At 42.3% G+C, this 13,323-nt stretch overlaps 1 protein-coding gene and 1 long non-coding RNA gene across 2 annotated transcripts in view; one reads left to right on the top strand and one right to left on the bottom strand.

Annotated features, from left to right (window-relative positions):
- The window catches only part of LOC122920619 (receptor-interacting serine/threonine-protein kinase 2-like), a 28,746-nt gene extending 26,869 nt beyond the window's left edge, over positions 1-1,877 (bottom strand). The window contains exon 1 of the mRNA XM_044270267.1: positions 1,710-1,877. The gene's annotated coding sequence lies outside the window, so the exon portion shown is untranslated. The remainder of the gene's footprint in view (positions 1-1,709) is intronic.
- A 4,118-nt stretch (positions 1,878-5,995) lies between these two features.
- On the top strand, positions 5,996-7,238 carry LOC122921073. The gene is made up of 3 exons (XR_006386964.1): positions 5,996-6,079; positions 6,647-6,710; positions 7,169-7,238. It is a non-coding gene; the product is annotated as an uncharacterized LOC122921073 (long non-coding RNA).
- Positions 7,239-13,323: the final 6,085 nt, after the last annotated feature.

Here is a 13,323-nt window from a genome sequence, read left to right as displayed (position 1 = left end):
TTGCAGTGTGACACCATAGACTGCCATTATAAAAATTGTTGCGCGACATTAGTGCAACAAAATGTCGCGCGACAAATGTTGTTGTGTAGACCTAGCCTAAAAGTCCATGATTGGTGTTGTCAAAAATCAACCAATCTTCCCCCAGGGCTCTCTGTTGTGTAAGGCTAGGTCTACACGACGACATTTGTCGCGCAACATTTTTGTTGCACCAATGTCACGCGTCTATGGTGTCGCACTGCAACATGCAACATGCTGCGACTGCGACGCGACAGTGGCAGAAAATCCATTTGAGATGTTGCAGTGCAGTTGTGCCCTATCTGACGGCCGACTTATTGTCGCGCAACAAATGTCGTCGTGTAGACCTAGCCTAAAACAGCAGCCCGCTGAGCTCCTGAATAGGAGCCATCTTTAGGTACCTGACCTCTGCCGTACATGTATGGCGAATGTCGGGAAGGGGTTAAAATAAATATAATCTGAACATAAGAAAAATTATGACAAATAATGGAATAATGGCTTTAGGGCACCAATGCAAACTTTGTGCAGGGCCTCCCAACTACCATGTCCATTTATTATACTAAAGTCTTCTTATGTGGCAAGGGGCCTACTTGCGACTCATACCTCTGCACCCCTGCTCTGTGATGTTTTCAGCACAATCCTATTAGATGCTGACTTTCATTTTTTTTATTTATTTTTTAAGTATAATGTCAAGTACATATTTAATTGCCTGAAGTACCCCTAAATGGTGCTATTAAAAAAATACAACCTGCTCCGCATAAAACAAGAAAATAAAAAAAAGTTATGGCCTTGGAAATGCAGAGATCAAAAACAACAAAATAAAAAGCTTAGCCCAACTAGACTAGGTCCTTAACAGGTTAAATAAAAATCAGTACCAATGCAATTTACATAGTTATTTGGCTGCAGAGGTTTCTGGAGCAGCCGCTCACACCTTGTGACATTTCTCTAGCTGTCAGATCGCCATTAGTCAGTGCACAGACGGTTTATTATTAACCCTTCAGTAGTGAAAGTGGAAGTAACTCTTCGCCATACCATCTGCTCTGCAGAAGTAACGTTACTTTTATGATGTTTCTACCCAAAGAAGACACATGATCAATAACGGGCCATGCATACAATGGATCCGTGCCAACATGGCGTCTAAAGACTATGTGGAAGGACTCCGAAACGAGAAAAACAGGTCACATTACAGAGGCAACTTCCTATCACAAGGGAAGGGACCATAGGGTCAATATACTGTATATACATATGTATATATATAGATATATATATTACTGTTGGTAATGATTGTGGGGGTGACATTACTGGGAGGGATCCACAATGTCTGCGCAACGTTATGGTGACCACTGTTTTTGAATATGCTCACTCTCTAGTCCAACTTTGCCAAGAGCCTTGTTAAATATGGTTTCAGCTAATAATAGGGGGATAGGCCAATAGGGGTGCCTGTTATTCCTAAAATCTATAAAGTCCGCTATTCTCTATGTGTGTATGACAGCCCGTGCCGACGACATCTGTAAGAAAACCACCCCACCGCCTGTAGTAGACCTCAAGATCAGAACTTTGGGTTGCATTATAACACCTACGGGGAGATTGATCAAAACTGGTGTAAAGGTGTCACTTGCTAAAAAAAAAACATACACTGCTCCTTTAAGAGAAGTCAGCCTATACTCTTTATACTATATGAGGCTATGACTCACCATAATACTGTCCGGTTCTGTACGCTGCTAACGACCAACAGTCTGAGAGCCCTTACCCTTGAGAAGCAGGCAGGCAGCAGTGTGCTTCCCTGACGCACAAGCATCTCACATACATCCGCCCCTAGAAATTCCCCTTTTCTAGTTTTTCTTTCACTTAAAGAGGCAGTGCTGTATAAAAGAGAAATACAATGACGAGGAAGGGAAGTAACCCTCCCCGCTCTCTGCACTAGCCGGCCAGAAGGGAAAACTGTGGCTTTGTAAGGACCATAAACGTTATACTCTCCATTATTGGCCGCAGTGGTATCCTTTGGTTTCCTGTTTCTTTAACCCTTTAGGGACCAGCCTCTTATGGACCTTAAAATGACCTAGCAAATATTATTTAAAAAAAATCAGTTTTTCATCGTCACCTTCCAAGAGCTATAACTTTTTTATTTTTCAGTCGACGTAGCTGTTTTAGGACTTGTTTTTTTTCAGGACAAGTTGTAGTTTTTAATGGCACCATTTTGGGGTACACCTAACTTACTGATTAACTCATATGAAAGGGAACCTGTCATGTGGATATTTGATTATAATCTAACTAATAATATACAATCATTAACTACAGAAAAGTACCTTCACTTACTGACAGATGGTTACCTCATATTATACACACAAAGATGCCACATGACACATGCTAATGAGCTGATTTGAGTCCAGCGTGATGTAATTGAGTCCAGCCAGTGGCGCACTATAGGGGAGAATGGCACTAGGGGGCATCTGGTGGCACTATAGGGGCATTATTTGGGGGGCACCATGGGGGCGAGGAGCACTATGGGGGCTCTAAAGGGGCTTTTTTTGACACATTATGGGGGGCACTATAGGGGAGAACGGCACTATGGGGCATCTGGTGGCACTATAGGGGCATTATTTGGGGGCACTATGGGGAAGTGGGGGTTCTAAAGGGGCCTTTTTTTCTTATTGGCACATGGGGGCATTATGGCATCTGGTGGCACTAAGGGGGCATTTTTTACTGGCACATTATGGGAGGCACTTTAGGGGAGGGCGGCACTATGGAGGAGTGGAGCACTATTGGGGCATATGGTGGCACTTTGAAGGGGCATTTATTACTGGCACATTGTGGGGCGGCACCATGGGGGAGAGGAGCACTATGGGGCATCTGGGGGGTCTAAAGGGGCTTTATTTTTATTGACACATTATGGGGGCACTATAGGGGAGAATGGCACTATGGGGCATCTGGTGGCACTATAGGGGCATTATTTGGGGGCACTAAGGGGAAGTGGGGGCTCTAAAGGGGCCTTTATTCTTATTGGCACATTATGGTGGCATTATGGCATCTGGTGGCACTAAGGGGGCATTTTTTTACTGGCACATTATAGTAGGCACTATAGGGGAGAGCGGCACTATGGGGGAGAGGAGCACTATTGGGGCATATGGTGGCACTAAGAAGGGGCATTTTTTTACTGGCATATTATGGGGGACACTATGGGGAAGGGGGAGAGGAGCACTATGAGGGCATTTACTGGGGCACTATATAGGGGTATTTTATACTGGCATACATTATGGGGACATTAGCTCAACAGCGGGCACTAAGCGGGGGTATTTCATGTACTGTCATATTGTAGGGAGAATTATTAGTACTAGGAGGTATTATGCGGAGCTTTGCTAATACTGGGGGGGGGCTATGAGGAACATGATTACTAGTATGGGCACTATAGGGGCATTATTACTACTAAGTGTGCTCTGGCAGAGAATTATTTCTATTTTGGGGAGCCCTGTTACTTTGGGGGGCACCCTGCCACAGTATCAGCTTAGCACAATAATTTTTGGGGGACATTATCTTTATACTATTAGTGTCTGGGAGCAGTTATTTTTTAGAGCACTGTGGGCCAATAATTGTTGAAGGGGGCACTATCTGTGTGGAAGTAGTATTTCCAGGGGGACTGTCTCTGCAGTATAGTATTGGGGGCACAGCGGGCACAGTATTGGGGCACTATCTGTGTGGTAGCAGTATTTCCAGGGGGACTGTTTCTGCAGTATAGTATTGGGGGTGGCAGGATGGGGTGTTCAGAAGATATGAAGATGATGGAAATGTGGGAAACTAATGTCTGTTTCTCAATCTCTGCAGAGACGGGAGACGGCTGAAAAATCATTATGGCGGTCTGGTCTGAATGGAGAAGATAAAGAGAATGTCTACAACAAAGGTGACATCACTGGATGTAAGAGGTATGGGGCGCTATGTAGGAGAGGAGATGCTCCAGCTCTTCCCCCTGCCATTTGCAGAAGAAGGATTCAGAGCTGGATGAGGACGGTCAAGGGGGGCAGCAGACCACAGGCGGGTGGCAAATGGTGGGGGGAACCACAGGCCTTGAGCAGGATCTGGGGAGGGAGGAGCTTCCTGGCTGTAGTCTGCTGTTTATTGTATGATGTGAAACAGGCAGTGCAGCCAGGACAGGCCTCCTCTCTCCGTATGATGTGTAGAGACAGGCCGCAACTATAGAATGTCAGCTGTACAGTGTTTGTTGGGAGTGGCCTATTGTGGCGAAACCAACCTCACCACAGTGTTTTGGAGAGGCCTGTTTACCAGCCTCTTGCCTCAGGATTACGGCCCTTTAAGATACTTTTACTAACTTTTAAACCCCTGAACCTATTCAAGTGAATTTTGGATAGGTTTGTCCCCAAGTTATACTGGTTAAATTGATATAAGTTATATGCATGTACAATGTAAACTCACAAAGTTGTAACAATTTATAAGAAAAATACCTAAACGGTCAGAAAAGTAGTAACTATGCTGTTACTGGGGTACTCAGAAATATCAATAAACACCCTTAATAAATGAGTACAATGAATCCCATATCGTCTTAAAATTTATATAGTCTTTATTAGAAAATCAGAATGAACATGATTACATAACTTATAACAATGTGTTGTAAAAGTTGTACCAAGCCATAAAAGTGAAAGTAACTAATAACTACAGAGCCAGTTTATATAATGTGACTATTCTCATAGAAAGGGATCATCTGGGTCTAAAACACTGCGCGATGGTGGACTCAATTGGGAGTTGTATCTGGGGTGCACTAGAAACTATATGCTAGTAGCAAACACCCATCTAACTATGTAAAAGAGACTAACACCTGGGCGGTGGGCAAAATGCTAATTGGTGGAGCTGAAATCTGAAGCTACTAACCGTAAGATGAAATGTAGAACCAGTCAAGAGGGGTCAAAGAATAGGGCTCTGGATCTCCCCGACGTACGTTTCGCCGTTCTGCGTCCTCAGGAGGAGTGAATTAATGGGGCTAGATGACCAGTTTATATTGATATATGTTGTCCAATGAAATGGGGCGTTTGGGATCACATGTGTCGACTAAGACGAGATGGGCAACGCTGGCGCATGGCGCGTCACTTCCGGCCGCTGCTGTGACTACTTCCGCCCGTCTCCCGAGTCCAGGCGGCGGCAAGGGCAGCCACGCGTCGCGTACGGCACGGGCTGACGTCACCGGCGTCCGATCTCCTTGGAGACAGAGGGAAGTCCGCTGGCCGCAGGACCGTCATGCGCACTGTGCCGATCTCGTCTAATGCTATGCATGCCTAGGTTAGTAGCTAATACAGTTGTATAGGGCATGCTGGAGGAGCAAAATATTTTTAAAGGGCTTGTTATAATTGCGTAATCAATATTAAAGACTCTACAATATATAAAACCTGGAGATAAATACGATGGAAGGTGATAAAAAAGAAAATTAATAATAAATAATGTTCAACAACCACCATAACAGATTTCTATATTATTAATATTTGATTGAAACTATTAATTAATATCGAGTTTAAAAGTGAATTCATATATGGCGGGACTATTTATAGCACTAAAAAAGGTGGTATTCTATTTTATGAATATAAAGTGCAAGAAAAATATGTATACATTCAGTGATTATTAGGTATTAACATAGTGAAAGGGGAAAAAGTAGTGCAATTATATACATGATTAAACATCAGAAGTAATCAATTATACATAAATAGATAACAGTATAGAAATGGATAAAGTGCTGTTAGTGCAAATTTAAATTAAATACAATTGCGGGCATTAGGCCAGCTATAATTAGGTGACTGAACACATAGTGAATATACATTGTGGACAAATATAATATAAAAAAGTATATATAAAATGTGTTTACTATGTTATTTTATCCTATAGTCCACCTCCAACCGCTAATGAAGGTTTAATTGTGCATATAAATTCATTTCTAAAAAGGACCAAAGACGGTGTATCTCCTCCGGATGGATTGATTCCACAGGATGCTGCATAATATTTCTCCAAGGAAATCGCACATGTGTGTGAGAAGATGAACCCAAACTGTTTTTGGACAAAACAAATTAAAGTAAGTATATATAGTCATAATTAAATAGAACTGTTAAAAAAAATATAATATGAAGATATTATATCCTAGAATAATTAGGAGCCATTAAAATAACATTTATTTTCCCCATAAAATGGATTAAAAAACACTGCATTTCAGAGGAAAGAGCTAAATCCAAAATTTTCATTAAGTCCTACCGGTGTAAGGGAATTTAGTCGAAAGATCCATTTGCTTTCTAGTTGTGCTAGTTTTTTGCCCTTATTTCCTCCTCTGGTCCCTAGATGGATTAGGTCAATACCCCTAAACTTAAGTCCACTTGGATTAGCTTTGTGGAAGATTTTAAAATGTTTGGGTATGGTTTTTAAATTTGCTAGGTCTTCCTCGTCATTCGCCTTTTCTATGTCCCTGACATGTTCTCTGATCCTTTTGCGCAATTCTCGTGTGGTCAGACCTACATATATTTTATCACACGGGCAGGTGGCATAATATACTACTCCCGTAGAGGAGCAGGATATGTACTCCCGGATATCATAAGTTCTCTGTTTATCTCCGTCCGTGAAAACATTTGTCCTTTCCATGTTTTTACAGGCTTTGCATCTGCCGCAAGCATAGGAGCCGCCTTTCATTTCATCCTTCTTTCCCACTACCTCAGGTATATAGTGGCTGTGAACCAGGATGTCTTTTAAATTTTTTGACCTTCTTGCAGTGATTAAAGGTCTATTGATAACGATTTGTTTTAATTTAATATCAGTTAGCAGCACCTCCCAATGTTTATTTAGGACTTTGTTAATTTGCCCCCACTGTCTGTTGTAATTGGTTATGAATCTTGGTTCCTGGCTCTGATCATTGATAATTTTATCATTGGGGTACAGCAATTTTTCTCTTGTTCTTTGTTTTGCCACATTCATGCTTTTTTTAATTTGCCGATTACTGTAACCCCTATCTAGGAATCTGTCTTTCATTATTTTTGATTGTTTATGATATTGGGTTTTTTCCGAACAGATTCTTTTTAGCCTAAGAAACTGACCTGTGGGGATTCCATTAATAGTTGTCCTGGGATGTGCTGACTCTGCATGTAAGATGGAATTAACCGCTGTCTTTTTCCTGTAGATATCTGTTTTAAGCATCCCATCCTCACCCACCAGAATGTGAAGATCCAGGAAGTCCAGCTCTCTTGCAGCCTGAAAGGTAAGTTTGATATTTAGCTCATTCGTATTGAGCACATGCATGAAAGGACAAATGTTTTCACGGACGGAGATAAACAGAGAACTTATGATATCCGGGAGTACATATCCTGCTCCTCTACGGGAGTAGTATATTATGCCACCTGCCCGTGTGATAAAATATATGTAGGTCTGACCACACGAGAATTGCGCAAAAGGATCAGAGAACATGTCAGGGACATAGAAAAGGCGAATGACGAGGAAGACCTAGCAAATTTAAAAACCATACCCAAACATTTTAAAATCTTCCACAAAGCTAATCCAAGTGGACTTAAGTTTAGGGGTATTGACCTAATCCATCTAGGGACCAGAGGAGGAAATAAGGGCAAAAAACTAGCACAACTAGAAAGCAAATGGATCTTTCGACTAAATTCCCTTACACCGGTAGGACTTAATGAAAATTTTGGATTTAGCTCTTTCCTCTGAAATGCAGTGTTTTTTAATCCATTTTATGGGGAAAATAAATGTTATTTTAATGGCTCCTAATTATTCTAGGATATAATATCTTCATATTATATTTTTTTAACAGTTCTATTTAATTATGACTATATATACTTACTTTAATTTGTTTTGTCCAAAAACAGTTTGGGTTCATCTTCTCACACACATGTGCGATTTCCTTGGAGAAATATTATGCAGCATCCTGTGGAATCAATCCATCCGGAGGAGATACACCGTCTTTGGTCCTTTTTAGAAATGAATTTATATGCACAATTAAACCTTCATTAGCGGTTGGAGGTGGACTATAGGATAAAATAACATAGTAAACACATTTTATATATACTTTTTTATATTATATTTGTCCACAATGTATATTCACTATGTGTTCAGTCACCTAATTATAGCTGGCCTAATGCCCGCAATTGTATTTAATTTAAATTTGCACTAACAGCACTTTATCCATTTCTATACTGTTATCTATTTATGTATAATTGATTACTTCTGATGTTTAATCATGTATATAATTGCACTACTTTTTCCCCTTTCACTATGTTAATACCTAATAATCACTGAATGTATACATATTTTTCTTGCACTTTATATTCATAAAATAGAATACCACCTTTTTTAGTGCTATAAATAGTCCCGCCATATATGAATTCACTTTTAAACTCGATATTAATTAATAGTTTCAATCAAATATTAATAATATAGAAATCTGTTATGGTGGTTGTTGAACATTATTTATTATTAATTTTCTTTTTTATCACCTTCCATCGTATTTATCTCCAGGTTTTATATATTGTAGAGTCTTTAATATTGATTACGCAATTATAACAAGCCCTTTAAAAATATTTTGCTCCTCCAGCATGCCCTATACAACTGTATTAGCTACTAACCTAGGCATGCATAGCATTAGACGAGATCGGCACAGTGCGCATGACGGTCCTGCGGCCAGCGGACTTCCCTCTGTCTCCAAGGAGATCGGACGCCGGTGACGTCAGCCCGTGCCGTACGCGACGCGTGGCTGCCCTTGCCGCCGCCTGGACTCGGGAGACGGGCGGAAGTAGTCACAGCAGCGGCCGGAAGTGACGCGCCATGCGCCAGCGTTGCCCATCTCGTCTTAGTCGACACATGTGATCCCAAACGCCCCATTTCATTGGACAACATATATCAATATAAACTGGTCATCTAGCCCCATTAATTCACTCCTCCTGAGGACGCAGAACGGCGAAACGTACGTCGGGGAGATCCAGAGCCCTATTCTTTGACCCCTCTTGACTGGTTCTACATTTCATCTTACGGTTAGTAGCTTCAGATTTCAGCTCCACCAATTAGCATTTTGCCCACCGCCCAGGTGTTAGTCTCTTTTACATAGTTAGATGGGTGTTTGCTACTAGCATATAGTTTCTAGTGCACCCCAGATACAACTCCCAATTGAGTCCACCATCGCGCAGTGTTTTAGACCCAGATGATCCCTTTCTATGAGAATAGTCACATTATATAAACTGAATTTATAAGAAGTGTAACTTTTCAGCGTAGGAGATAGTTGAGTAGATACAGAAATTGACTCAATTATCTCCTAGACAGAGGGGAGGAATATGCTGGGTGTGTTTCTATTGTCCCATTGTGCCATTGTCCCATTGTGTATTTAAATGGTGATTTCTGTCCTGTTGTCTGCACATGTGTATTGGCGATTTCCCTTTGTCCTGAGAGATAATTGGATTGCTCCTCGGGTGTCTCCAGGGCATAGAGGAGGAAACCATGATGCATTGTGGGGATGTGTTGTGTCTGTGTATCCTGAATTGCTACATATCTGTCCTGTGTCCGATTGGTTGCTGTACTTAGATTGTATGTGTTGTAATATATTGATTGGTTGTATTTCAAAACCCTGTGGGCAGTACTATGTTTGTGGATGGTGAATAAAATAGGCTGTACGTGCAAGTACAGTCAGAGGCTGCTTTTATACCTTCCTGAAGTTTTGGCTCATGTTTGGGGAATGCGATAACTACACTCTTGGGGATTGCTATATCACAATACTCCCCTGAGTATAAGCTCTTGTAAGAGCTTGTTCCTGGTTCCTGTCTCTGCATTTAGGAGAGGTTCACCCACTGGAGCCTAGAGCTTTGTCAGTAGGTCCAGGGTGGGTAGGAGACGGCGAGACCTCCACCAAGCTTCGGCGGTTCGTGGGGTCTGCAGTGCTGACGGTGTCAGGTGGAGTGCTTGGAGTCCTCTGGAAGCACTAGGAGCATCTATCGATGGAGGTACCCGGTCGGGGTGCTAGGCGTTTCGTTACACCTATTATTTGTAGGAGGGGCTTTTAATAATGGGCGGGGCCAAAAAATTGGTGTTATTTTCCTACAGAGCTTTTAGAATCGCCAAGTAAAAGAATCAGCGCAACACACTACACCCCTTCCCTGCATTTTTAAATATAAAGAGGGCTTTAAAAAATTTAATTAGCACAGCGCACTACACATGCCACATTTTTTTGCCTTTCGGACCCCCCTAGACAAAATTCCTGGGTGCTCCCCTGAGTCCAGCGTATATTTAATTAACAGCTATAGCCACTCCCCTGCCCAGCTGCTGCTGATTCATATGGAAAAAAAACAGCAGCAGGTGGGCGGGGAGAGTCAGGAGCTCATGAATATTTAGGACTCTCCATTATGAGCTGGAGCTTTTCAATACAAGATGTTGGCAGATTGACTGGGTCAATTAAAGAAAGTGACCCAGCATTTTGCTAAGAGAATCAGTCACTTATTTATGTTGCCCTTAGTTAGGACACCATAAAACTTGTGACAAGTTCCCTTTAAAGCCTTTTTTACATGTCAGTGTTTTGCTCAGTGATTTCCATCAGTGATTGTGAGCCAAAACCAGGATTGGAGCCTCCACAACAGACATAAGGTATAATGGAAAGATCTGCATCTGTTCTGTGTTTAGAGCCACAACTTGGTTTTGCTCAAAATCACTGAACGAGCACTGACTGTGTGAATAAGGGCTCGTTCACACAAACGTGTGATGCCCGTTGCCGTATTGCGGACCGCATTATCAGATTCGCAATACACGGGCACCGTTCCGTGGCCATTCCGCATCACGGATGCGGACCCATTCATTTCTATGGGTCCGTAAATCCGGAGATGCGGAACGGAAGAATGGAACGGAACAGTACGGAAGCACTACGGAGTGCTTTCTGGGGTTCCGTTACGTGCTTCCGCACCGCAAAAGATAGAACTTGCTATAACTTTTTGCGGAACAGAAGGATCACGGACCCTTTCAAATGAATGGGCCTGCGATCCCCATGCGCCTGCCCCGCGGACGGTGCCCGTGCATTGCGGACCGCAATTTGCGGTCCACAGCACGGACACGGGCTTCACACGTTCGTGTGAATGAGCCCTAAGGCTACATTCACACGACCGTATGTGTTTTGCGATCCGCAAACAATATGGATGAGGTCCTTTTGGCATCCACATTGCATCCGTTTTTTTTTTTTTTTGCAGATCCATTGTAACAATGCCAATCCTTGTCCACAAAACGGACAAGAATAGGACATGCTCTACATTTTTTGCGGGGCGACAGAACGGACATATGGATGCGGACAGCACACGGTGTGCTGTCCGCATTTTTTTAAAATTAATGGGTCCTCATCCAATCCACAAAAAAAACGGAATGGACATGTAAACAAAATACATTTGTGTGAATGTAGCCTAAGGCATAACTTTGTTTTTTTCGGGGGTGGAGTGTTGAGAAAAAGCAGCAGTAGTGACAAAGAGTTTTTACACTTTACATTTAGCAACATTCTTTTTCTGGCATAAATAACATTATAAATATATTCTCTGGGTCAGTACAATTACAGCGATACCAAATACATAAAGTTTTTATTTTTATTTTACTACTTTTGCATAATAAACACCCTTAAAAAAAGGAAATGCATCACCATATCCCAAGACCCATAATTTTCTTATTTTTTTGCTTTACAGAGCTGTGTGAGCTTGAGTTTTGCAGGATGACTTGTAATTTTAATTGTCATCATTTTGGGGCACATAACACTTTTTGAGTGTGACATGTCACTGGCCAAGTAAAGGCTGAAAGAAAGCCGCGGCGCTACTGCAAGCACAGCTGCCTTCTCAAACAGCTGATCGGCAGAGGTCCAATGTGTCATGCCATGCAAAGACATCGACATAGCCCCCCTACCTTTCAAACCACTTAGATACCGTGGTTGCTATTGACTGTGGCATCTAAGGGGGTTAAAAGGACTGGGTTTGTGCTTCTGCTTATCTGGACTGTTATGTGAGAGTTGAGGCCCCATTCTCTGCTGCATGCGAGACCTCTGCAGCGCTTAGACTAGGCCCCCATAAAAAGGCGTGTTTGCAGTCACTAATGGGTTAAATGGACCCCAATCAGCTGAGAGACTGCTCAGTAGCTATTTACTGCCTATGTCTATACCACTGTATATACACTACAGATGTAGCAGGGTTAACACTCAAAGTCCTAACTCACATTTCTTAACTCATCGCGTTATCTTGAAACCAAAGCCATTGAAAAGCAATTGAAGGTGTTTGCTTAACGCATTTAGTTCAGATAACACGTCTCATAAAGCATTAATGTTAACGCTACTACATCTGTATATGGAAAAAGTATTTGAACACACCTGTTAATCACTGAATTCATTCCTATTGCAGCAGGTGTATAAAATCCAGCCCCTACCCATGCAGTTTGCCTTAACAAACATTTGTGAAAGAACTGCTTGATCTAAAGAACAAGTCAGTTCATAAAATGTCTTCCCTCCTAGATATTCCACCAAAGTGGAAGTGTTTAAGAACCACAGCAACTCAGCCACAAAGTGGAGACCATGTAAAGTTACGTGGAGGGGGGGGGGGGGGGTTTAAGTACATAAAACTCACCAATGCTGCAGTCACCTCCTCTGGCATTAACACCAACACAAAGTCTCTGAGCAGGCTTTACCTCACCAAGCACAATGCCAGGCGTCTGGTGGAATGGTGTAAAGCACGTCACTACTGGACTTTGGAGCAAGGTAAACGTATTCTGTGGAGTGATGAATCACACTTCTCTATCTAGCAGTCTGATGGATGAGTCTGGTTTTGAGGAATGCCAGAACGTTACCCTCCTGACAGCATTGTGCCAACTGTAGTTTGATAGAGAAGGGATAAAACTATGGGGGTGTTTTTCAGGGTTTGGTCTGGGCCCCTTAGTTCCAGTGAAGGGAAATCTTAATTCTTCAGCATACTAAGGCATTTTGGACTATTGTATGCTTCCAACTTTGTGGGAACAGGTGGGGGGAGGCCCTTTTCTGTTTCAGTATGACAGTGACCAGTGCACAAAGCGAGGTCCATAATGGTTGGTTGAGTTGGGTGTAGAAGAACTTGACTGGCTACACAGAGCCCTGACCTCAACCCCATCCAACATATTTGGATCAACTAGAACACGAGATTGTGAGCCAGGCCCCTCTCATCCAACATCATTGTCTGACCTTACAAATGTTCTTCTGGACAAATGGGCAAAAAATCCCACAGACACCCTCCAAAATCTTGTAGAAAGCCTTCCCAAAAGAATGGGAGCTACAAAGGGGGAATAACGCCATATTAA

The sequence above is a fragment of the Bufo gargarizans genome, chromosome 10 (genome assembly GCF_014858855.1).
Source record: "Bufo gargarizans isolate SCDJY-AF-19 chromosome 10, ASM1485885v1, whole genome shotgun sequence".
NCBI classification, from domain to species: Eukaryota; Metazoa; Chordata; class Amphibia; order Anura; family Bufonidae; genus Bufo; species Bufo gargarizans.
The sequence above is the reverse complement of the archived record's forward strand: the minus strand, read 5'-3'. Positions and strand labels throughout refer to the sequence as shown.